At 38.4% G+C, this 27,440-nt stretch overlaps 1 long non-coding RNA gene across 1 annotated transcript in view; it reads right to left on the minus strand.

The window, feature by feature from the left end:
- The window catches only part of LOC126948108 (uncharacterized), a 119,075-nt gene extending 93,931 nt beyond the window's left edge, over positions 1–25,144 (minus strand). The window contains exon 1 of the long non-coding RNA XR_007723339.1: positions 21,418–25,144. This is a non-coding gene — a long non-coding RNA (uncharacterized LOC126948108). The remainder of the gene's footprint in view (positions 1–21,417) is intronic.
- Positions 25,145–27,440: the final 2,296 nt, after the last annotated feature.

A 27,440-nucleotide genomic window follows, 5' to 3' on the forward strand; every position in this document is an offset into this window, starting at 1 on the left:
CATGCCTAGAGGAAAACCAAACAGGAACAAAAAATGAACCTAAAAGATGATGCAGAATAATAGCAATCCGGAATCCCTCACCGCATGAGGAGTAATGAGGAAAGCATCAGAGGAAAGAATGTAAAGAAAGGCACATGGCAGGGGTTTTTTTAATTGTTTGAGAGACAGAAACAGATATTCAATCAGAGAAATGTATAATTTAATGTGTGTGTTAGCAGGTTTTACTGGTTTTTTTTACACAGTAGTAAATAGAAAGGTAGGCGTATATAACCTTAGGAAACCTTTCTGAAGCAATACACTAACAACGGAAGCCATAAAAAAAAAAACCAGACTGACAAATTTGTGTATGTAAGAATTTAAAACTCTTACAGGGCAACAAAACTTCTAACAATGTTAATTTGGCAAGGAAGAGATAAGCTTCAGACTTGGAAAAAATATTTGCAAATCACATATCTGACAATTTGTATCCAGAATACATAAAGAACTCTTAAAAATCAATAGTAAGAAATAAAACAACCCTATTTTTTAATGACCAAATTACTTAACAAATACTTCACCGAAGAGGGTATGCAGATGGCAAATAGGCACATGAAAAAATGTTCCACATCATTAAACATTAGAGAAATGCACATTAAAATCACAGGAAGATGCCACTGCACACTTGATTAGAGGAACAAAATACAAAATACACCACCAGATGTTGAGTAGATGTAGTGCAACTGGAACCCATTCAGTGAAGAAGGGAGTGAAAAAATGGTAAAGATACTTTGGAAAACAGTTTGACAGTTTCTTATAAAGTTAAATGCACACTTAACAAATGACCTAGTAATTTCACTCCAAAGTACCCATAAGAAACAAAAATTTACTTTACCCAAAAACCTATACATTGTGGTTCATAGCAACAGTAGTCATAACAGCCAAAACCTAGACACAACATAAATGTCCATCAACACTAGAATAGATAAGGAAATGGCTGGGTGCAGTGGTTCATGCCTGTAATCCCAGTGCTTTGGGAGGCCAGGGTGGGAGGATCACTTGAGGCCAGTAGTTCAAGGCCAGCCTGGGCAACATAGTGAAACCCCCCCCCTCTACAAAAGAGAAAAAGAATAGATAAGGAAATTATGATATATTTACACGTAGAATACTAGACGGCAATGAGCAGAAATTGCCTACAACTACAGGAAATGACATGGAGGAATATCTCAAACATAATGTTAAGAAAAAGAAGCCATATTATATAATTTTATTTATATAAAATACAAAAAAAGCAATGCTTGAAAGGGATGATGGCTGGGAGGGTGCACAAGCCGGATGCTACTAATATTTAGTTTCTTCATCTGGGTGATGGTTAGAGGGGTGTGTTCAGTTGTAAAAATGTACTAAGGTAGACACTTAAGATCAATGCTCTGTCCTATTGTAAATTATACTTGAAAATGTTTAAAGAAAAACTATATAATGTAAGCCCCAGGAAAACCGTTAAACATGCAAAATGATCAAACTACTAATATTTAGGGGAAGACTAAGGCAAACTAAATCATTTAGTTTACCATTTTTTACCCATATGATATTGGCAAAATCATCAAGATCAAAAAGATTAATGTTTTAGGAGTACATGAGAAATATATACTCTCACATGCTGTTGGTGGCTACCCCAAATGACTCAGCCTTCTTGAAGAACAATCTGGCAGTATTTATCAGTGGGCTTAAGTATGTGCCACGTGACTAAACATTTCCACTTACAGGTACCTGTTCCTCCTATATAAAGAGGCATGCACAAGACTGGCTATTGCATCATTTGTAATACCAGAAAATTGGGGACCACGTAAATTCCCATACAAGCAAAATAAATTTTGGAACATTTATATTGTGAAATACTGCACATCTTCTATAGAGGATGAGTTGTATACAACATAAGACATAATTTTAGGCATTTTTAAAAAGTGTATCATAGAACAGTACATAGAATATATCATTTATTTGTTAAAGATATCTATACATGTAGATACAGTTTTACATATATAAATGTACTTGGAATGTATAGAAGAGAGAAGCAGAAATATACTCTAGGTTGTTGACAGTGATTTGTTTCCCTTTGGAAGGAAGTGAGAATGGGTGGAGGACAGGAAATAAGAGAGGTGCTTTCATGATTCATGCTCTTGGCTCTGCACAGTTTCTGTACTGAATCTCTTACAATCATAACACATTCTCATATTATTAGTGCAATTTAAAAATGTTAAAGGGTATATTGATAATTTTAAAGAAAATACACTACAGAAAACACATAAGGTAGAAGTAAAACTAAACACTAACAACAGTTAAGCTAAATTTAGTGACAGTTGGTAGATAGTACAAACTGGTTAATTATAACAATAAGCAATCATATTCCCACATAAAATGTGGGCTGTATGATATAATAAACTCAACAATTGGCTGGTGAAAACAGATACAACCAAAGTACAATTTTTTTTTTAATTTACAGACAAAAAATTAGGGGGAAATCTATGGCAGGTGCAGAGATTGGCATGTCGTGGCAAATGCAGCCAGCCTGTGGACAACACTCATGATGCTTTACAAGGCAATGCAGTGAGTCCAGAGCTGCACTGGGAACTGGGCCCATCAGCCATTCATTGACTACCTTTTCCTCAGCCTACTGCTCACATATGTACTGTCTGTGTGGCCCACGTGGGCATTTGACTTAGGAGGCCCCAAAACTGTAAGAACATTATAAAAGTAGAGTTATAAAAGCATATTGGTAACAACCATAAAAATAATAATCATAATCCTAAAAAGTACCTAATGGTTAACACCAGTATCATAGTAGAAAGCATTGAGATGCCAGGACCGGTGGCTCATGCCTGTGATCCCTGCACTTTGGGAAGCTGAGGTGAAAGGATCACTTGAGCCCAGAAGTTCAAGACCAGTCTGGGCAACATAGGGAGACCCCATCTCTACAAAAAAAAAAATTAATTACCCAGATGTGGTAGTATATGCCTATAATCCCAGCTACTTGGGGGGCTGAGGCAGGAGGTTTGCTTGAGCCCAGGAGCTGGAGGCTGCAGTGAGCCATGATTGTGCCACTGCACTCCAGCCTGGGCAACAGAAAGAGACACTGTCTGAAAAAAAAAAAAAGGCTGGGCACAGTGGCTCATGCCTGTAATCCCAGCACTTTGGGAGGCCGAGGCGGGTGGATCACGAGGTCAGGAGATTGAGACCATCCTGACTAACACGGTGAAACCCCATCTCTACTAAAAATACAAAACATTAGTTGAGTGTGGTGGTGGGCGCCTGTGGTCCCAGCTACTTGGAAGGCTGAGGCAGGAGACTGGCATGAACTTGGGAGGCAGAGCTTGCAGTAAGCTGAGATGACATCATTGCACCCAGCCTGGCAACAGAGTGAGACTCCATCTCAAAAAAAAAAAGAAAGAAGAAGGAAGGAAGGAAGGAAGGAAGGAAGGAAGGAAGGAAGGAAGGAGGGAGGGAGGGAGGGAGGGAGGGAGGGAGGGGGGGAGAGAGAAAGAAGCATTGACAGATGTAATCATCATTAAATAAGCATAGTAAACTGTAAATTAAAGAAAAAAAATTCAACAATTCTAAATTATATGCCCCAAATAACAGATGAACATAACATATACAATTAAATATCTGAAATTCAAGAAAAACAGGAAGAAATAGATTGAAATTACAGACCTAACTATTCCAATATAAAAATAGCCATATGTACCAGTTTTTGAGATTTTTCCATCTGCCTGGTACCACTCTGAGCACTTTACATACATCGTCTCATTTAATCCTCACAACTCCATGTGGTAGGTACTGTTATTATCGTTCTCCCCATTTCACAGATAGGAAACTAAGACCTTAAAAAGTTAAGTGACTTTGCCAAGAAAACTCAGCTAGTAATAGGTGAAGCTACGACTGAGACTCAAGTCTGTCTAACTCCACAGTGCATTCTCATAACCACAGTTGCCTCTCAATATGAAATAATCAGAAAGTTAATAATCAATAAATAATAAAATAATAGAAGACATTGCAGAGTTGATCAAGAGAATCAATCAGACAATGGAGAGAGGCAAAAGGTAGAATAGAATATACTTCATTTTTAAGAATATAAGGATGTATACAAATTTACCATATTATGAAGGTAGACAAAAAGTCAGAAAGTCTAATATTTCACAATATTAAAACAATAAAATTAAAAACTAAAATTTCAATCAGATTTATGTCAGCTTTATTTATAATAGCCAAAAACTGAAAACAACCCAAATGTTCACTAACTGAATGGATAAGCAACTGTGGTGTGTCCACACGATGGCATACTATGCAACAATTAAAAAAAAAAAAAAAAAAAGAGCATTGTGGGATACATGCAACACATGGATGGATCTAAAAAATCTGATTTTGAGTAAAAGAAGCCAGATGCAAATGACTACATGCTGTACGATTGCATTTATATGACATTCCATAAATGGTAAAAACTATAGGGACAGAAATCAGACCAGTGATGCCAGGAACCAGGTGTAGGAGAGGAGGTTGACTGCAAAGGGGCATGAGGAACTTCATATAGAGATGTAAACGTTCTATATCTTGATGGTGGTGGTTGCCACAAATTTTTTTTTTTTTTTTGAGACGGAGTCTCACTCTGTCACCCAGACTAGAATGCAGTGGCGTGTCTTGGCTCACTGCAGCCTCCACTTCCTGGGTTCAAGCAATTCTCCTGCCTCAGCCTCCCGAGTAGCTGGGACTACAGGCGTGCGCTGCCACGCCCGGCTAATTTGTGTCTTTTTTTTTTTTCTTTGAGATAGTCTTGCTCTGTCACCCAAGCTGGAGTACAGTGGCATCATCTCAGCTCACTACAACCTCTGCCTTCCAGGTTCAAGCGATTCTCATGCCTCAGTCTCCTGAGTAGCTGGGATTACAGGGGCACACCACCACGCCTGGCTAATTTTTGTCTTTTCAGTAGAGACGAGGTTTCACCATGTTGGCTAGGATGGTGTTGATCTCCCAACCTTGTGATTCGCCCACCTCGGCCTCCCTAAGTGCTGGGATTACAGACGTGAACCACCACGCCCAGCCGGTTGCCACACAATTTTACACATTTGTAAAACCACATTAAACTCTTTGGTTAGAAGAGGTAAATTTTTATTGTATATAAATCATATCTCAGTGAACTAGAGTTTTTCAATGCACGCAGAATATAAAATCTCCACATCATGTAAAAAAATGTTAAGTGCCTGAATACTTCCTACATCAAGAAAATAATTCTGTGCCTGGCGTGACTCCGTCCTGCGCAGCTGTTCTCTGGAGCAGTAGTTGTTTATCTCCGTCTGCCTTCTCTCTCACCGAAGTGTACGTCACCACCCCATGGAAGATTCAATGGACATGGAGACAAGTTCCCTATGGCTCCAGAACCATCCTTTGGTTGTGAACTAAAGGCCGACAAAGATGACTGGTTTAGGGTGGATAACGATGAAAATGAGCTCCAGTTATCTTTAAGAACGGTCAGTTTAGGGGCTGTGTAAAAGATGAATTGCACATTGTTGAAGCTGAGGCAATGAATTATGAAGGCAGTCCTACTGAAGTAACACTGGCAACTTTGAAAATGTCGTACAGCCAACGGTTTCCCTTGGGGGCTTTGAAATCCCATCAGCCATGGGATTACAGTTGGAGTGTGGATCAAGGCCAGTGCATATTAGTGGGCAGCACTTAGCAGCTGTGGAGGAAGAGGCAGAGTGAGAAGACGAAGAGGAGGGGGATGTGAAACTCAGGTATTTAATGTGTCTGGAAGGTAATCCTCCCCTGGAGATAGAGGCAAGTTTCCACAGAAAAATGTAAAACTTGCTGCTGATGAAGATGATGATGATGATAATTTTGATGATGAGAAAATTGAAGAAAAAGCTCCAGTGAAGAAATCTATATAAGACACTCCAGCCAAAAATGCACCAAAATCAAACCGAAATGGAAAAGACTCAAAATTATCAAGACAAAGATCAAAAGGTCATGAATACTTCAAAAAACAGGAAAAAACTCCTAAAAATCCAAAAAGGACCGAGTTCTACAGAAGACATTAAAGCTAAAATGCAAGCAAGTATAGAAAAAGCACACTGAACGGTCCTGGACAATACTGCAAAATTAAGTCCAAAGATGGGGACAGAGGAAAGAGACAAATACAGTCCATGCTGAGTATCATCAGCCATCCAGACTGAAGCCTTCTGTTTTAATCTGAATCCCCTTTCCTGATAGGCCAGCCATGCTCCTTCCAGGCTGGAAACAAACAAACTCTTGATATCCTAAAGCACTTTCTTTTGACAGCTGTGATTCTGTGAACCTAGCCCCTTGCTTTCTGTTACTTGCGCATTTGCCTCACCTCTCTGACCATGTTTTAATCACCTTTGGGTCTCCTTGGCTGCTCAATAAATATTTGAATGAATCAAAAAAGAAAAGAAAAAAGAAAAAAAAATCCCTATACTACAGAATATTTTGAAATGATATTTCTGTATTAAAATTGATGGAGTACTCCCATAGCAGTGCTTAGAAGAACACTCATTTTTCCAAATTAAGGAAGAAAAAAAAAACACTATAAAAGCAAAGCCTTTATCTGTTAAGAGGCTAAAGTGAAAAGTCAAAAGAAAATAGTAAAATGAAAATAATAAAACTAACAACATAAATGAACAAAATGCTTATAAAGTTGAGTTGAGGCCGGGCGCAGTGACTCATGCCTATAATCCCAGCACTTTGGGAGGCAGAGGCAGGCAGATCACTTGAGGCCAGGAGTTCAAGACCAGCTTGCCCAACATGGTGAAACCCTGTCTCCACTAAAAATACAAAAATTGGCCAGGCATGGAGGTGCATGCCTGTAGTCAGAGCTACTCAGGAGGCTGAGGCAGGAGAATCGCTAGAACCTGGGAGCCAGAGGTTGCAGTGAGCCGAGATCACTTCGCTGCACTCCAGCCTGGGCGACAGAGCAAGAGACTCGGTCTCGAAAAAAAAAAAGAAAAAAAAAAAAGTTGAGTTGGTAAATCAAATTAATAGTTGGCTTTTTTAAAAAGTTGGGGACATGTTCCAATTAACAAAAAAAAGAGAATTGGCAAATTTATTAAAAATAGTAAAATATAGGGAGATAAATTAACAAAAAAGGGAGAATTGGCAAATTTATCAAAAATAATAAAATGCAGGGAGAGAAATAAGATATCAGCAATGGAAAGAAACAACTATTTTAAGTAGGGATGATAATATTCTAAACTATGTATGAATAATTATCATTATCAATACTCTCTGGATAGCTGCTAAAGTATTAAATACTAAAATGAGTCATAGCAAAACAGAGAATACAAATGCACAAACAAACTAATCACAGAAGTAGAAACAGTTATAAAAAGTTTATACCCCCCCTTCAAAATGGTACTAATGAAGTCACTGAAGTATTTTCTTAAATTTTCTAAAAACAATTTACTCCTTTGTGATTACCAAAACTATTCCAAAATAGAACAGCATGTAACTGAATTGATTTTTACGGGGTAAATGTGGTTTTGATCACAAAACCTAAAGACAACAACAAAAAAATTAAATGATAGCTCAATTCACTTGTGAACTTTAAAAATTGAAAACAAAATCTAGGATACAAGGTATAAGTTTACAGAACAAATTCTGCAGCAGGGACCGGCTCCAAGAGAGAACAAGGAGCACCCTGGAGGACACAGAGTACAAGGCATTGCAACAAAAACATCACAGACCTTACCCCAGACCCAGAAGGCTTGGTTTACCAAGCTCCAAGCTTATCCAACCTGCAGCCCAGGACGGCTTTGAATGTGGCCCAACACAAATTCATAAACTTTCTTAAAACATTATGAGTTTTTTCTGCGATTTTTTTTAATCTCATCAGCTATCATTAGTGTTCGTGTATTTTGTGTGTGGCCAAAGATAATTCTCCTTCTATCAATGTGGCACAGGGAAGCCAAAAGATTGGACACCCCTGGTTTAGACAATCATGCCAGGCACTGTGCAGGGCTTGGAACTATAAGACCACATAGACCCCAGCATCGTGGAGCTTACATTCTACAGGAGGAAGTAGACATTTATTAAGACAAATTATTCAAGTCTTGGAAATAAGATCAAAAGAGGACTGCATGTCTTTTCAAAGTCATACCAAAACTTCACCTAATAGTCCCTGCCCCTACTCCAGTGCTTATTTCATTATCTAGCAGAATGTATGTTTATTTGATTCACTATTTACCATTGATTAAAGTGGAGCCTCTGTGAAGTTATACATTACTTTGTAGACTTTCGTCTAGTGAAATACAAAAGACAACTCCAAAGGTTTTAATTTTTTTGCCTCTAGAACATTTCAGGAAACAGGAGTAGGATTTTTGTCTATAATGTAGCAAACTTGCTTCAACATACCTTCCACAACTTACAAATACTCTTTGAACCAGCCTAATTATGCTTCTAGTTTCCTGGGTTAGATCAATCTTTGGCATGCACTCACTACACATTTGGATGAAAATCGTTTTTAATTTTTTGAAAATTAAGCAGTTGATAAAATAGACAAATAATTACATAAATAACCACCTAATTACAATTGTGGTAAGCAATTCAGAATGCAAAAGGGGTAACCTACCTTGGCCCGAAGGGTACTCGGAAGCTTAACCAAAGGCCTGAAGGATGGCTGCACTTAAATGAGGCCAATGGGCAGGAAAGAGCCCTCCATGAACTTGTCCTTCCCTGGGTGACTTTGTAGCTATATGTAGAGATTCCCCGAATCACAGAGTAAAGGAATCAAAAATTACTGTCTATAATAACTAAAGCAAAGTTATCTTGTATTTTTGCACCAAAGCAGATTTTAAAATAAAACTAATAATAATAATGACAATAATATCTACTGTTTACTAAGTGTTTATTTACAGTGTCTCAGGTCTTGTACTAAACACTTGTCAATCATCCTATTTAATCATTACGACAACCCCGTAAGGTAGGTACCCTTATCTCCGTTTTATAGATGGGAAAACTGAGACTCAGAGAGGTTAAGTTATGTGCTCAAGGCAACACATCGGGCTTGCCTGATTTTAAGTTTTATCTCCTTTGCTATCCTGTCTGTCTTCCAAAGATAGCTCTTCTTGTTTGTGCTACTTTATAATGGGGAAGGAGGACATTATTTTGGTGTTTTAACATATTTCTTGCAGATTAAAAGAAGGGAATGGGAAGGTGATGTGTGTGGAGGGTATTCAACATTAACATTTGTTAGTCCTAGTCGTTTCCTGGAGCTTCCCGCTGAAGTAAAAAGCAGGATTTTGCTCAGAGTGGCTTTTCAACAATAAAGACTGTCTTGTTGAAACCTGTTTACTCTACGCCTTTGCTTTTAATTCTCTCCAACACAGCTCCCTCTGTTACCTTTGTCTCATCTGTAAGCCCTGAAGCTCTTCTCCAAAGGCTTTAAGCCCAGTTGAGTGGGCAAAAAGCCTTTTCCACCTTTTACCTTGCAACTGGTTTTGAGTTTCTCTTGAGTGTTTGTTCGACTGTTTAGCCAAGGATTGAGAGTCCCATTTTGAGGAGAGAACCCATTTGCCTCGGTTGTGTGCAAGCTTTCCAGAGTTCACCGATTAGCTTTCTGTTCCTTTTCTTTCTCCACTGGTACTTGCAGCTCTTGGGCAGAGGATGATACAGCAATGTAATTATCCAGTCACCTTTCTTAGTCTTATATTTAAAGAGAATGTATGTGTCTTCTATGTTTACAGAAGTATTTTCCAAGTGACCCAAAGTGATATTGAATTCCATCCTGGCTGACTTCTAACATCTCTTTTTCCCTGTGATTTGGAGTCTAATACTAGCCATGTTTCCTTGTGATTCTAAAAAAAAAAAATTCTTGAACAGCCTACAACATAATCACAGAATTTCAAAATACTCAAACTAAGACCCCTTAGAGACCATCTAGTCCACATTTTACACAGTGCAAAACTAAGGCTGGTAAAGTTCCAGTACTAAGAACTCCACAGAGTTTATTAATATTTAACTTACGTATTTGCCTTTCCAATTATATACTCTTTGAGAACAGAGACCTTTACTTACACTTTTTTGGTATGTCATTTGCCACATATATTTATGTATGTAGTAGATACTTAGAAGGGATGGATCCCTGGATGTTTTATAAGAACTTTGCTCTAAACTGAATGGGGTCAGACCCAGCCCATAAGGGATGCACAAGGTTTTAAATGACACAGTCAGAGACCTAGAGAAATTTCATCCCAGCCCAGTGGGTCCCCTGGGGGATGCTTTGGGTTTTGTTCTGTTTGCTTTTTATTATGTAAGTAGTATGTGGACACATCCTTGTAAAAATTCAGGCACTACATAACTACACAGAGTAAAATATAAAGGACCTCCAAGTTTCCATCTGTTTTTTACTTCCCTTCCCAACATTGGCCTCTACTTATAAAGTCTATTCTTCCAGTCCTTTTGAATATATATCTTCTTCATATATGCAGAGTTTGTTTTTTCTTTTACATAAATGAGATTATGTTTTATTCATTGTTTTTGCAACTTTCTTTTTCATTTAAAAATATATTGGCGGTCTTTCCACATTAGTACATATGCATAGTGTTTCATCAAATGGATGTACTATAAGTTATGTAGCCACTTTTCTATTGATGAACCCTGAAGGTGACTAATTTTTTGCTACAGTGAACAATGCTGCACATATGTGAATATTAATTCAGCATAGATTCCTAGAATGGCATTGGTGGATTGATGCTTATTTTCTCTGAGTGAATAGATCAAAGGTAGCAAGAATGACCCAAACTAAGTATTTCAACAGATGGTCTTGGACAAATCACTACACCTCCCCTGAACCCAAATATCTGGATGCCTGACCTAATTCATAGAATGATACAGGTTTAAATGAGATAGTTAAGAAAAGTCTCTGGAAATCATGAACTGCTTTATAAATGCAAGGAACTGATAACCCCCAAGATAGTAATATGTTATTGCATCAACTAACCATACACATGGCTACACTATATGATCTGTAAAGCACACAGTACAGATGTCCAAATACCCTTTTCTTGTTTGAGTATGACTCTCCCTTTCTGTTAGGAAGTTGCTCCTCTCCCAACCCAACCATGTGGCACTAGTGATGGTTATCAATTATAGCACACAATGACTGGTGCAAGGGTAGACATATTACTTCCACAAGGCCTATAAGGACTTTTCCCTTGGATTTTTCAAACTGGGCCATGGGAAAGAAATGCATTCCTCATTGGTCCTGCAGTTGTGAGACGTGGTGTGGCATGACACTGCCAGGGGCCACACCTCCAGTTATGTGGAGGAAGTCAATCTGAGAGATGCAGAAATGCATGTCCTGATGGTATTGAAGGTCCTAGTTCTGGTTTATGAGCCATGGCTTCAGTCCCACTCCTCTTCTGCACACATGTGCTTTCTAATGTATTCCTCCTTTTGCCAAAGTAATTTGAATTGGGTAAAGGTGGCCTGTAATCCCATGTCTGCGGACTCCGGCCCATTCCATCCATGGTTCTTCTCTTGACACTGTCTTTTTCTCCTTTCCCACCCACCTGGCAGGAAGCATAATGATTGCTCTTGGCAGAAGGTTGATTTTGATCTGTTTTCTTTATTGAACAAGATAACCACATGTATACTCCAATAGAGAGTATTTTGACAAGGAAAACATGAGACCTCCCTGGGTATGGCAGTCTCTGTTTCAAATTTCTGATCATCTGCAATAGCTTTAGCCACGTGATAGGCAGAGGTAAAGCTGGGGTGGGAACTAGGTTTCTATAAACAACAGTGTTCAGCTATGGTAAGATCTAAGACACTGATACTTCCCGAACTTCACAATCTGCTTGCACCCTTAAAACTGAACTGTGGTTCTTACAAACTGAGGACCATCATGGCATTTCCTAGAAGAGAATATTTCTTTTTAAAGCAGCAGTCCTGGCCCTGAATTTTCTTCTGTCCTTGCCATTAGGGCATATTTAAAGATAGTCTATAAAGAATTATCCAAAAGAAGATTTGTCACTATTTCATCTTTGACCCCCTTCTTTTCTTCAAATGTTCATACTCAAGAGCTAGTTCTGTGGCACTAAGAAAATGGCATTGTCATTTTAATAATGTCTAAGACTCTTAAATTGTTTTGAGTAAAATTAGAGTTAAACAGCAGCAGCATACTAGCTAAAGAAGAAATGTATGACTTTCAAAGCCATAAAAACCTGGCTCTACAACACTGAAGATTTAGAGAGGCCTGAAGTAAAATATCTGACCTGCCGCTTACTGTGTTAGTGACCGTGGACAAGCCATTTTAACACCCTTGAGCCTCAGTGTCTTCATCGGTAAAATTAAATGTTAAGTTAGCTTGTATGGTTATTGTGATGGTTAAATGAAATTTTATACATATACTTTATATATTAAACTATCAACACAGTGCCTGGAGCATATTATGTGTTCAGTAAATGGTAAGTATTACCATTAACTATTAGTAATAATTCTTCACATTTGAATAGTAATTTTCATTTTGATCCTAATAGCAAAATCATGTACAGCACAAGGGATAAATGTTCTCTCCACTTCAGAGGTGAACAAACTGAGGTTGAGAGAGCATGAATGGCTCACCCAGTGCCTCATAGATAGCTAGCAAATGGCAGATCTGAAATTCAAACCAAGCCTCTGTGAGTTAAGACCCCTTTTCTTGTCTTCTGCAATACTATCTTTCATTAATGATGAGAAATAAATGAGATTCAATCAACAAGATTTTTTTAATTATTGACTATCTCATAGGTGCCAGGTTCTGTTCTAGGCACTAAGTCTAAAGCAAAGAACAAAATAGACAACAATCTCTCTTCTTATTCTTGAGAATGAAGGCAGTCAATGGAAGAATAAATAAGTGAAATATATAGTATGTGGTGCAGGATCATCATGGCAGACGGGAGGCAGGACTAGATTGCAGCTCTGACTTGGAAAGACAGAGCAGCGTGTAGAGGCTCACATTGTGGATTGTAGCTCCAGATTGACTACAAGAACAAACTAGCAATCCTGAGAGGGTCCACAGACCCTCTGAAGGAAGCACACTGCTCCTACAGGACCCAGGAGACACCCAAACACTGTGAGTGCCCCAACTGCAGAAGTGGGAAAGGGATCCTCCTCTCCCAAACACACACCTCTCCCGGAGAAAGTGAAGGTCTGTTTGCAGGAGCAGTTTCCTGCAGATTTCTCAGCAGAAAACCTACAAGCTAGAAGGGATTGGGGCCCTATCTCCAAACTCCTCAAACAAAACAATTATTGGCCAAGAATTGTGTATCCAGTGAAGCTAAGCATCATATATGAAGGAAACATACAGTCTTTTTCAGACAAACAAATGCTGAGAGAATTCACCACTACCAAGCCACCGCTACAAGAACTGCTAAAAGGAGCTCTAAATCTGGAAACAAGTCCTGGAAACACATCACAACAGAACCTCTCTAAAGCATAAATCATACAGGACCTATAAAACCAAAATTCAAGTTAAAAAGCAGAAACAAAAAACAAAAGAACCAAAGTACACAGGCAACAAATAGCATGATGAATGCAATGATACCTCACATCTCAACACTAACATTGAATGTAAATGGCCTAAATGCTCCACTTAAAAGACACAGAACTGAAGAATGGATAAGAACTCACCAACCAACTATCTGCTGTCAGAAAACTCATCTAACACATAAGGACTCACATAAACTTAAAAGGGGTGGAAAAAGTCATTTCATGCAAACGGACACCAAAAGCGAGCAGGGGTAGCTATTCGTATATCAGAAAAAAACAAATTTTAAAGCAACAGCAGTTAAAAGAAACAAAGAGGGACATTATATAATGGTAAAAGGCTCTGTCCAACAGCAAAATATCACAGTCCTAAACATATATGCACCTAACACTGGAGTTCCCAAATTTATAAAACAATTACTAATAGACCTAAGAAATGAGATAGACAACAACATAATAATAGTGGAGGACTTCAATACTCCACTGACAGCACTAGACAGGTCATCAAGACAGAAAATTCACAAAGAAACAATGGATTTAAACTACACCATGGAACAAATGGACTTACCAGATATATACAGAATATTTTATCCAACAACCGCAGAATACACATTCTATTCAACAGCGTAGGGAACTTTCTCCAAGATAGACCATATGATAGGCCATAAAATGAGCCTCAGTAAATTTAAGAAAATTTAAATTATATCAAGCACTTTCTCAGACCACAGTGGAATAAAACTGGAAATCAACTCCAAAAGGAACCTTCAAAACTATGCAATTACATGGAAATTAAATAACCTGCTCCTGAATGAGCATTGGGTCAAAAACAAAATGAAGGTGGAAATTTAAAAATTCTTCAAACTGGGCTGGGCACGATGGCTCACGCCTGTAATCCTAGCACTTTGGGAGGCAGAGGTGCATGGATCATGAGGTCAGGAGATTGAGACCATCCTGGCTAACATGGTGAAACCCCATCTCTACTAAAAATACAAAAAATTAGCCAGGCATGGTGGCGGGCGCCTGTAGTCCCAGCTACTTGGGAGGCTGAGGCAGGAGAATGGCATGAACCTGGGAGGTGGAGCCTGCAGTGAGCCGAGATCGCACCACTGTACCCCAGCCTGAGCGACAGAGCAAGACTCCGTCTCCAAAAAAAAAAAAAAAAAATTCTTCAAACTGAATGACAATAATGACACAACCTATCAAAACCTCTGGGATATAGCACAGGCAGTGCTAAGAGGAAAGTCCATAGCCTTAATGCCTACATCAAAAAGACTGAAAGAGGGTTTTGCACAGAGTGCCATGGTCTGACTTACATTTTAAAATAATCACTCTGGTTGCTATGTTGGGATTAGCCTTTATGAAGGTAAGGGTGGAAGCAGGGAAACATGTTAGAAGATGACTGCAGTAGAAAGATGGTGATGGCTTGATTCCGAGCAAAATGTCGCAAGCACAGAAAACCAAACACCGCATGTTCTCACTCATAAGTGGGAATTGAACAATGAGAACACTTGGACACAGGAAGGGGAACATCATACACCGGGGACTGTCGTGAGGTTGGGGGAGGAGGGGAGGGATAGCATTATGAGATATACCTAATGTAAATGACGAGTTAATGGGTGCAGCACACCAACATGGCACATGTATACATATGTAACAAACCTGCAGGTTGTGCACATGTACCCTAGAATATAAATTATAATTTAAAAAATCTTAGATATATATTAATAAGTGAAGAAAGCCAATCTGAAAAGACTCCATACCATGTGATTCCAAGTTTATGATATCCTAGAAAAGGCAAAACTATGGAGCCAGTGAGAAGACCAGTGGTCGCCAGAGATTGTTTAAGCACAAAGGATTTTTTGGGCAGTAAAAATACTCTGTATGATATTATAATGGTGAATACATGTCATTATACATTTGTCAAAACCCGTAAAATGTGCAACACCAAGAGTGAATCCTAATATAAACTATGGACTTTTGGTGATACTGATGTATTAATACATGTTTATCAATTGTAACAAATGTACCCGCTCTAGTGGGGGATATTGATAGTTGGGGAGACTGTGCAGTGGTGGGGGAGGGAGATATATGGAAAACCTCAGTACGTTATTCTCAATTATGCTGTGAACCTAAAACTATTCTTAAAAAAAATTAAGTCTTGAAAATGGTTGCTTTGAAGTTACATAAAAATTCATGAAAATATATGCAAATATAAATAAGAAAAGAAAAAATAGTATCAGACATTTTTGAGTAAATAACTCAAACAACACTAAAATATAATATAAAGTAAAACCTGAATAAAACTTAAATCCTAAAAAAAAAAAAAAGGTGATGGCTTGAACCAGGATAGTAATAGTGTAAGGAGTGAGAAAATGGTCAAAATCTGAAAAGATCCATTTTTATTATGAAAATTTTCAAGTATTAAAAAAGTAGAGAGAGTAACACAGCAAACTTCTGTAAATTCATCACCCAAATTCAATAATTATCAAAACTTTGCCACATTTGCTTAACCAGCTCTTGTTTTTCATGGGTTGTTTTGTTTTGTTTTGTTTTTTGTTTTTTGTTTTTGACTGAAGTATTTTAAAATAAATTACATACATTTGACCCAGCAATCTCATTATTGGGTATATGCCCAAAGGAATATAAATCATTCCATCATAAAGATACATGCACTTCTCTGTTCATCACAGCACTTTTCACAATAGCAAAGACATAGAATCAACCTACATGCCTGTCAATGGCGGACTGGATAAAGAAAATGTGGTACATATACACCATGGAATACTACAAAGCAATAAAAAAGAATAAAATCATGTCCCTTGCAGCAAAACAGATGCAGCTGGAGGCCATTATCCTAAGAAAATTAATGCAGGAACAAAAAACCAAATACTGCATGTTCTCACTTGTAAGTTGGAGCTAAACATTGAGCACACAGGGACATAAAAAGGGGAACAACAGATATCAGGGCTTACTTGAGGGTAGAGGGTAGGAGGAGGGGGAGGATAGAAAACTATCTATTGGGTACTATGCTCACTACCTGGGTAATAAAATCATTTGTACACCAAACCCTAGTGACACACAATTTATCCTTGTCAAACCTGCACATATATCCCCTGCATCTAAAATAAAAGTTGGAAGAAAAATAATAAATAAATAAAATCTCTTCTTCAAAAAAATTACGTTGTATAATTTCACTGCTACATATTGTATGCAGTATGCATTTCTCTGAAAATCTGAACATAAATACAATCACAATCACACCTAAGAAAATTATCAATAACTCTTTGATATCAACCCATACTACAAACCAATTTCCCTAATTGTCTTAAAAATTTCTTTCACAGTTGAATTGTTTGAATCAAGGTATAAACATTGTAATACACTACATTTGTTTAGGTCTGAGTCTTTTTTAACCTAAAGGAGCACACATGTACACACACAGAAGCACACACACACACACACACACAAGCACACACACTTTTTTCCCTTTAGCATTTCCCTGTGATTTACAAAATCCCCATAATATTCCTGCATAACGCCCCACATCCCAAATGTGTCCCTTTACTCCTCTGTAGTGTAATTAACTCTACAAGCTTGGTTAGATTTAGTTTCATTTTTTTTCAAAAACATTTCATAGACAAAGTATATTTTATAAATGCATTACATCAGGAGTTACCCAATATATTGTTGTTCCATTTATAGTGACATTCACGATAGTGATCATTCCCCATCTACATATAAATAATGATTCTAATCCACTGACAACCATTGTGTAAAACAATTATTTCATGAGACCAAGGAGGAGAACAACAAGGTAGTTGTAATACTGGGTATATTTTTTCCACTTACCGATACGTTGAAATGTATCCATGTTGATATCTATACTAGTCATTTCATACATGTCTAGTTATTTTAATTACTATATAGTACTCTACTGCATAGAAAAATAACACATTTCATTTATCCCTTCTTCTATTGGTGAAAAAAAGGATATGTCCTTTTTTTATCAAAAACAGTAGCAAAGAATATCCTTGTGCATTTTTCAGTGTGTATGCATATGAGAGTTTCTCTAAAATCAAGGGCAGGAATCAGAAACCTTTTTCTATAAAGAGCCAGGTAGCAAATAGTTCAGGCTTTGTGGGCCATATGGTCTCTGTTGCCATTACTCTGTCATGTAGCAGGAAAATAGTCATCAACATTGTGTAAATGAAAAAGCATGCACACAGCTGGGTTTTTATAAGAGCAGATTTACAAAAACAGGTCATGGGCCAGATTTGGCCTGAAGGCCATAGTTTGCTGACCCCTGGTGTAGAGTATGAAAATAGAGTATGTTCATCTTCAGCTTTGTTATATATTTCTATTTTCTTTCTCCAAATGAGTTATACCTGTTTACACTTCCATCAGCAAAGTATACAAGTGACTGTTTCTCCACATTCTTGCCAACACTTGGTGTTATCTAATTTCTTAATTTGGGGGCAATCTGATGGTTGTGAAATAGTTTCTTATGAATGTTTCAATTTTCATAAGCCCAATTACAAATGTGTTTGAATATTTTTCATATGTGCTTTGACTATTCAGGCTTCTCATCCCTAAATTGCTAGTTTATAACATTTACCTACTTTCTATTGAGTTGTTTGCCTTTTTCTTACTAATTTGTGACTTTTATATATATTCTGTTAATAGATTGCATTTTTCTGTTGATTATATGCATTACAAATATCTTAGTGTGAGTTTGTCTTTGCTCACAGTATCATTTGTTGAACAGAAGTTTTGTTTGGTTTTTGCTTTATTTTTAATGTCCATAGATACATTAATCCTTCCTTTTTCTGTGTATGTATGTGTGTGTCCTTTTTTTGCTTTATATAAGAAATCTTGTCCTACCCAATTATCATATTTTTCTATATTTTCCTTTCCAGGAAAATAATTTCCTTTCTACGTTCAGGTTTTAGTACATCTGAATGTATCTTTACATATGGTAGTTATCTAATTTTATCTTATTCAATATGATCAATTATCTGAGCCCCCTTTATTGATTAATCCATATACGTGTTCTCCACTGATTTTAATGCTACCTTTGACTTACTGCACATACCCACATGTTCTAGGGCTGTTTCTAGGCTCTGCGTTCTGCTTTCTTAGTCTGCTTTTATTGGTCTGTCTCTAGGCTGACACCGTATCATTTTAATGCGATAATTTCATAAGTAGTCTTAATATCAGGCAGAATTAATCCCTCCCTATTGCTGACATCTTTGAGATAGTCTTGCCTCATCTTTACTCTTTATCTTCCATATGAATTTTAGATAAATTCCAATGTAAAGGTTTGGAAACAAATGTTTAAAAAAATCTAAGTAACTTTCCCAAGGCCCCATGATTAATAAGTAGATGAGGTGACATTCAAATCCATGCAGAATAATTTCAAAGCCCAGTTTCTAAGCCACTATATCCAAAATACCACCTCTACATCTATATTATAAAGTGGTAGAACAGGCTGAATTTAATGTCAGTAATCCTTAGGCTCTGGACTTGGCTCATTCGCAGACAAGTTCCTTGGGAATCCCTCTGGACCTAGTTTCCTCACCTACAAAATTGTTACAAAAATAAGTTGTCTCAGAGCTATGAATAAACAGTCAATATAAACTGTAAAGCATTGATTCTGTAAAAGCCCACCGATACTGGTTAATTTTATATGTCAACTAGACTGGGCCACAGGGTGCCCAGGCATATACTCAAGCACTATTCTGTATTTATCTGTGAGAGTGTTTCTCAATGAGAATAACATCTGAATCAGTAGATTGAGTAAAGGGCATTGCCCCCCGTAATATGGGTAGGCCTCATCCAGTCAATTGTATTCCTGAGTAGAACAAAAACACTAGGTAAGAGGGAACTCTTGCTGCCTGACTGCTATAAGATGAGACATCAGACTTTTCCTGTCTTTAGACTTGAACTGAAACCTTGGCCTTTCTTGGGTCTCAAGCCTGCTAGCTTTTAGACTGGAACTTACATTATCAGCCCTCCTGGTTCTCAAGAACTAGAACTACACCACAGATTCTACCGAGTTTCAAGTTGTTCAACTGCACTGTACCTCCATAATCATATGAGCCAATTCCTCATAATCAACAAACACACACACACATATATTCTATTGGTTCTGTTTCTCTGGAGAACCCTGACTAATACAGATTTTGCTACCAAGAGTGGTCCTAGAGGAACATAATTTTAAGAATGAGTTTTCTGAATTGGTTTTGAGGTATTTGGAATCAGATCTCTAATCTGATTAAAGACACTAATGATTCTATTTCCAGTAGTAAAGAGAGCATTGAAAATCCACAGTGTGATTTGGCAATAAAAATACACAAAATATCACCATTGAATACTCCCAGTCAACTACTTACAAGAATCAAAGAGCTTGGTAACCGTGTATGTACTTTCAAACATTTTGGGGCAAGCTAACAAATGTAATGAGATTGGCTGGTTGTTTCTACTATTGCTGGACAAGGTGGAGAAAGATAAGGATGAGCTCAGGGGTTTGAGTTGCCAGCCCAAGCGTTGTATAAATGACTGGAAAACTTCTACGTTTGCCCTAAAAGATATCCTTATCTCCTATAGCTGCAGAGCTGAGATTGCTGAAAATTAAAAGGCAGAACCTCACCCTATGACTGGCTGAATTACAACACAAGTTGAACTCCCAGCCTTGCAGGGTATCCACTGTAAAGGTGAAGGCATTGGTTGGGAAGAAATGGGCTTCTGAAAAATTGTAATGGGAACATACAGGAAGACCTTGATGAATCTGGGGTCATTGAGCCCCTAAATCCTGATGAGTCTTCTTTGCCAGTGGAAGATTTCTCCCTACTCCAGAAAGGGAGTCATCTCCCCATCCCTTGTGGTATAAGCCTCTGTACCCTTATCTAAGGAGATTAACCCTGAATTGCCTAAAAAACTCCAGTGCTCTCCCATGAGGCAGTTGCCATGGAAGACAATGCTGAGTCTCCTCAGAACCTAACATCATCAACTCTCTTTGCTTCTAAACCTATAATTAGACTCACATCCTAGTAGGTCCCTAAAGGTAAAGTACAAAAGGTAACCCATAAGGAAGTGTGCTACACTCCAAAAGAATAACTGGAGTTTCCTAATGTACACAGAAATCTAAGGAATATGTGTGGAAACAGATATTAAGAATGTGAAATGATGGTAGAAGGAACATAAAGTTGGATCAAGCCAAATTTTTTGATATGGTCTCACTATGCAGAGATTCTGCATTTTAATGTTGCAGCTCAGAGATTAAGGAGTCTAATAGTTTGGTTGACTGGCTAAAACATGGACCTAAGACCACAGTGCGCAAGTTGGAAATGCTGGACCTGCCTTGGTTTACTACAGAGGAAGTGATTCAAAGGCTGAGGGAGACTGAAGTATTACAGTGGATTTGTCATTTAAGACCTACTCATCCACCATGACTATGAAAAATAAATATGTAAGAGGAACTTCAGCATCCTTGAAGAGCCCTGTGATTCCTCTTCCCATAGGCCAGACCCTAATGCAAGAACTACAGTCACTGGATTGGAAAACCTAAATGCAATGGGAGTAGTCGGGTCCTAGGGTAGCAGGGGCCAGATGGCAGGACTCAACTGCCAAAGGCAAGATGGGTATGGATACCATAATGGACATCAGAGTCAGAGAGTCAGAGCAGCAATCAGGATAGTCTAACTCACACAGACCTATAGCATTGACCAGTTGATTGCAGTGTCCCTAGAAGTAAAATAGGAAGCCTATTAAATGCTTATTTGATCTATAGAGCAGAAAAGTTCCAGGTCAAGTGAACAAAAGTCTAATCTGAATCATAATCATAGAGAGTCACAGTTACTCAATTTACAGTTTACAAACTTAAGCTAGTTTACAAACCCAGAGTACCTTGAATGATGAGTAGGCCAGGTCTCCTTGAGAAAGGATCCCAGTGTACAGCCAAAAATTTAAACTGTTGGTCTTCGATTGGCCTTCCCCCAAAGGAACATACAGCCTTCTACCAGGACAACATTGTGCTGGAAGAAAGGAAATAATCAGACCTTTTAGGGACTACTAGACAGCGGCTCTGAACTGACTCTAGTTCTAAGGAATCCAAAACATCACTGTGGTCCACCTGTCAGAGTAGGAGTTTATGGAGGTCAGATGATAAATCAAATTTTGGCTCAAGTCTGTCTCACAGTAGGTCCAGTGGATCCCTGAACCCATCTTGTTATTTCCCCAGTTCTGGAATGCATCATTAGAACAGACTTACTCAACAGCTAGCAGTAACACCTCATTGATTCCCTGACCAGTGGATGAGGGCTTTTATGGTGGGAAAGGCCAAAGGGAAGCCACTAGAATTCCCTGTACCTACAAAACTAGTGAATCAGAAGCAATACAGACTAGTATTGCAGAAATTAGTGCCATCATCAAGGACTTGAAAGATGAGGTCATGGTGATTCCCATTACATCCCCATTCAACTCTCCCATGTGACCTGTGCATAAGACACACAGATCTTGGAGAATGACGTGGATTATTGTAGGCTTAACCAGGTGGCGACTTTAATGACAGCTGCTGTACCAGTTTGTTTCAGGTGGCAAGGCTGGCAATACACTTTCACTGTCCTATCTCAGAGGTATATCAGCTCTCCAGCCCTATGTCACAATTTGGTTTGCAGAGATTTTGATCACCTTTCCCTTCCACAAGATATTACACTGGCCCCATTACATTGATGACATTATGCTAATTTGACCTAGTGAGCAAGAAGTAGCAACTACTCTAGACCCATTGGTAAGACATTTGCATGTGAGAAGATGAGAAATAAATCTGACAAAAACTCAGGGGCCCTCTACCTTTGTGAAATTGTTCTGGGTCCAGTGTTGTGGGGCATGTTGATAAATTCCTCCTAAGGTGAATGACAAATTGCTGCCTCTGACTCCTCCTATAACCAAAAAGTAAAATAAAATGCCTAGTAGGTCTCTTTTGATTTTGGAGGCAAGGTATTTCACAGTGGGTGTGTTACTCTAACCCATTTACCAAGTGGCGCCAAAAGCTACTTATTTTGATTGGAGCCCAGAACAAGAGAAGGCTCTGCAACAGATCCAGTCTACTGTACAAGCTGCTGTACCACTTGGGCCATATGACCCAGTACAATGATACTGGAACTGTCAGTGGAGATGTGGGTGCTATTTGGAGCCTTTGGCAGGCACCTGTAGGTGAGTTTCAGCACCAGTCCTTTGGATTTTGAAACAAAGCCCCGCCACACTCTGTGGTTAACTACTCTCCTTTTGAGAAATGGCTCTTGGCCTGCTACTGGGCCCCAGTAGAGACTGAACATTTATCCATGGGCCACCAAATTACCATGTAAATTGAGCTGCCCATCAGAAAATGGGTGTTATCTGACTCACCACACCATAAAGTTGGGTGTGCACAGCAGTACTCCATCATCAAATGGAAGTAATGTATGTGTGATCAAGCTCAAGCAGTCCCTGAAGGTATGAGAACGTTACATGAAGAAGTGTGCCAAGGCCAAGAGTGGTGGCTCACACCTGTAATCCCAGCATTTTGGGAGGCCAAGCCAGGCAGATCTCTTGAGGTCAGGAGTTCGAGACCAGCCTGGCTTCACGTGGTGAAACTCTATCTCTACTAAAAATTCAAAAATTAGCTAGGTATGGTGGTGGACACTTGTAATCCCATCTACCCAGGAGGCTGAGGCAGGAGAATCACTTGCACCTGGGAAATGGAGGTTACAGTGAGCCAAGATCATACCACTGCACTCAAGCCTGGGTGACAGAAACTCCATCTCAAAAAAAAAAAAAGGGGGGGGAGCCAAATGTACAGTCTCCACTCCTGTTTCTCTATGTTCTCTCTCCATCATGTGAGGACACAGAAAGAAGACAACTATCTGCAAGCCAGGAAAAAGCCCTCATTAGAGCACAACCATGTTGGCACCCTGATCTTGGACTTCCAGGCTCCATAAGTGGGAGAAAATAAATTTCTGTTGTTTAAGGCACCCAGCTATGGCACTTTGTTAAGGCAGCCTGAGAAGACTAATACACCATCTAAATTTAAGATTTGGTACAATAAACCAGTTTATATTTTTCTGTAAAAAAACCTATTTTAAATCTCTTATTTATATTCTGTGTGAATTCTCTTCTATTGAATGTAGATTTGAGGATCTTCAGGAAAACTATTTTACTTTTCCTGAAATCAAAATGGAAGTCAAGGGAAAACTGCCACTAAAGTTCTTTTGCTTCTAAAGATAACACAGAAAATATTCCAGAACTTACAAGATCCCAGTATTGCTTCAAAGTCATGCTCAGCCAGTCCCACACCCTGCAGGAAGCCCACTAGAAGATGAGCGTGGGTCCAAATGAGGAAGAAAAAATCACTGGGAGGTGAAAGCAAATTCCAGATGTGCACAGCAGGTTGAGAAATTGGGAGTAAGAAGTTCAAATGTTTTGGAGTCAATCTCTTTAGAAAAACACCTAGATGGCAGGCTCTAGCTGTGGCGTTTTCATACCAGAGTTAGGCTGAGCCAAAAAGAAACCCAAGTATCTGACAGCGTATCTAAGTCTGCATTTCTTCCTCTATTCCTTTCAACTTCTGCTTAAGCAGAAATAAATGAGCAACTATAAAATAAATCCTAAAAATAAAATAAAATAAGGTTAGTTTTTTTTTTACAGTCCTCAAGATGGAACACAGAAATTTGTAGGCTGTGTTGGCCTGAGTATCATTGAGAGCTGGATTTGTTTATCCCTAAGTTTTACTTTTGTCTGCCCATCTAATTTTGCTTTATTGATCAATGTTGTCCTAGGTCAGGTTCTCCCAGAAACAGAAGCTAAGCCAAGAATTCAGGTGCAAGTTATTTATTAAGGACATTCTCCCAGGAGAAACCTGTAAGGAAGTGGAAAACAAGCTATCAGCAGTCTCACGAACTGAGGCAATATAAATCAGAGTTCACAACCATTAAGGTCAAGGGGCTCTGATAAACATCCCCGGATTTAATTAGGACCGCTGAAGGATTACATCCTAAGAGGAAGGTCGAATCTAAAAAGACCAGGCCTTCCAAAAACTAAAATCCAATTTCAAATCAGCTCAGTGACTGAATTAAAGCAATGTGCTCCTACTTTAACTGCCTGACAGAAACTAAAGAAATCTTCTTTTGACTAAGATAATATCACCCAAGCAGCTATTATTTTTCAACACAACGTCTTGCATTTAATAAAAAAAGGTCCTTGTATGCCAAGAGACAGGTCCAAGAGAAAAAAGCAGACAATAGAAACAGAACAATAGATGACCCAGAGATCAGAGTTATTAGGTATGGGCTTTAAAATTATAAAAATAGGCCAGCGCAGTGGCTCACACCTGTAATCCTAGCACTTTGGGAGGCTGAGGTAGGTAGATCACCTGAGGTCAGGAGTTTGAGACCAGCCTGGCCAACATGGTGAAAACCCCAGCTCTACTAAATATACAAAACAAATTAGCTGGGCTTAATGGCGTATGACTGTAATCCCAGCTACACGGGAGGCTGAGGCATGAGAATTGCTTGAACCTGTGAGGCGGAGGTTACAGTGAGCTGAGATTGTGCCACTGCACTCCAGCCTGGGCGACAGAGCTAGATGCCGTCTTAAAATAAATAAATAAATAAATAAATAAATAAATAAATAAATAAATAAATAAATAAAATAGCCAGAGATCTCTGTCCCACTCTAACCATCCTTTAATCCTGCATCTCCAAGAAATACAATAAACACTTCCAGCTCTTTCTTCTGGTGTTTACCTCCAGCATAGTTGAGCATATGTCACATATATCATTTCAGCACATTTCAAATGATATGCTTATGCTGATATCTCTGGATTCATCCATTTTAGACATTATCTATTAACTTCCTATTATGGTTAATATCTTAGTCCTCTCACAACTTTCCTGCCTTGCAAATCTCTCTTATATATCCTCACCTCTTTCCTTCCCTCCATACAATATAGTTACAGCCAATATATGGTTAATTCACTCTCTCCAATGAATTTATAAAGCCTCTATCAATACTGTTTTCCACATGGTCAGAAATATATATGGTTAACTATAAGTTCCATTTTATTTTCTCTAGAAACATCCCTCCTAAAGTCTTCCATATCCTCCTGCTCCAAAGTGGACTGACTCCTCTCTAACACTACTGCACAGCTATCATCTTGGGACCTCATTATTTGTAAAACTAGGAGTTCCTTTATTAATATGCTATGTTGAACCCCACCTTTCCTGGCTCCCATGTCTTGCTTTGCTCCTTTGTTTTGATGTGCCTTCTTAAGAAAGTATACATTTGAAATTTGAAATAAAATGCTTGGGATGCTGCATGTCTGAAGATGATATTATTCACCTCTCACACTTGATTGAGTGGTTGTTCTGTGCATAGAATTCTCATTAGAATATTACTTCCCTCAGAATTTAGAGGGAAAATTCCCTCCTTATTGTCTTCTAGTTTCCCTTGTGTTGGTTGAAATATCAGAAATCTTATTCCAAACTCTTTATGTGTGACCTATTTTTTACTATCTGAAAGCTTCTAGAATCTTCTCTCTATATCTGAAACTTTATAATGATGTGCCTCAGGAAAGAATATTTTTAAATTCATATGGAGACATAAGTCCTTCAGTTCTGAGAAATTGTCTTGAATTATTTCTTTGATAAGTTTCTTCCCATTGAAACTCTTATCAAATTTTTATTATCAATTTCTGGATCTCCTGTAATGAACTTTAACTTGTTTACCTGTAGGACAAATCAACTTGCTTCTCCTAGTTTCTAACAAAATTGAGTTTTTATGTCCATTTCTTATTCTGTCTGTTTCTTTGATGTGATTGGAGAGAGAAGATGGAGCTGGGACATTTTACTCTGCTCTCTTTAAACTGAGCAGCACTATATTGCTTTTTATTGTTTATAGAGCCACAAAAACAAAAAAAGTTTCATTTAAACTTCCAGTGTGTGGTTCAATGATAGACATTACAAGGGAAAACTACCACCATATATCAACAGCTGAGGAAATTCTGTCACAAACACAGTTGAATATTGTCCAATCCTTCAAAACTCTTCTCATTTCTTTTTAATTGAGAGAAAATCTAAGAGAACTTTTTAAGGGAAATATTAATTTTTCTACTGAATTGGAATATTAGACACTATTTTTAAGCTACTGCAGCACTGAGATTAGAGTCATTTATCAAAAGTTACAGCCCACACTCAAGACAGCCTGGAGGGAGAGAGCTGTTGGAAATCCATTCAACTCAGTCTGACTGACCAAGGCGAATGTGGTTGGGGCAAATTTTTCATGCAGGGGCTCAGCAGTGTTACTAAACACAGCCACTTCACGCTGGGACACAGTACTTTACAAAGCTATGTAGAAGCCAAAAGCACTTCTACTTTGAAAATGTTTCAAAAGCACTAAAAGGAAATTTTCTTAACCACTAAATATAAGTGTTAGAACCTTTTATTGCTTTCACCTCATTTTCTAACTTCTAATTTACTCGGAGGGTATTGGAGAAAGAACTCTTCAAATTCTTTCAATGTGTTTAAATGGCTTTAAAGTAATTAGCTTTTAAGACTTTCCACTCTGAAGCAAGAGAATATGTTTTTATGCTTCATTTATCCAGAATCCTTGAAGAACGAAGGATCCCACAGAAGTTAAAAATTCCATGGGATGCTGCTTTAGATCTCACACACACACACACACACTCAAGTTTTAATCCATTTGGATGAATTTCCTTGGAGCAGAGGGTTCTAGTAAACACCAGGGTGTCAGTAGGTGCAGGCTGAAACTCACAGGCAACAGGCAAGAAAGGCACACATTTCTTGTTCACTCAACAGCTCATGGCGAGGCCCCAGTGGGCCAAGCACAGCTGGACACAACTTGCATCTGTGCTACAGGAGGTAGCTTCAGACCTA

Source organism: Macaca thibetana, chromosome 2, assembly GCF_024542745.1.
Source record: "Macaca thibetana thibetana isolate TM-01 chromosome 2, ASM2454274v1, whole genome shotgun sequence".
Taxonomy (NCBI): domain Eukaryota; kingdom Metazoa; phylum Chordata; class Mammalia; order Primates; family Cercopithecidae; genus Macaca; species Macaca thibetana.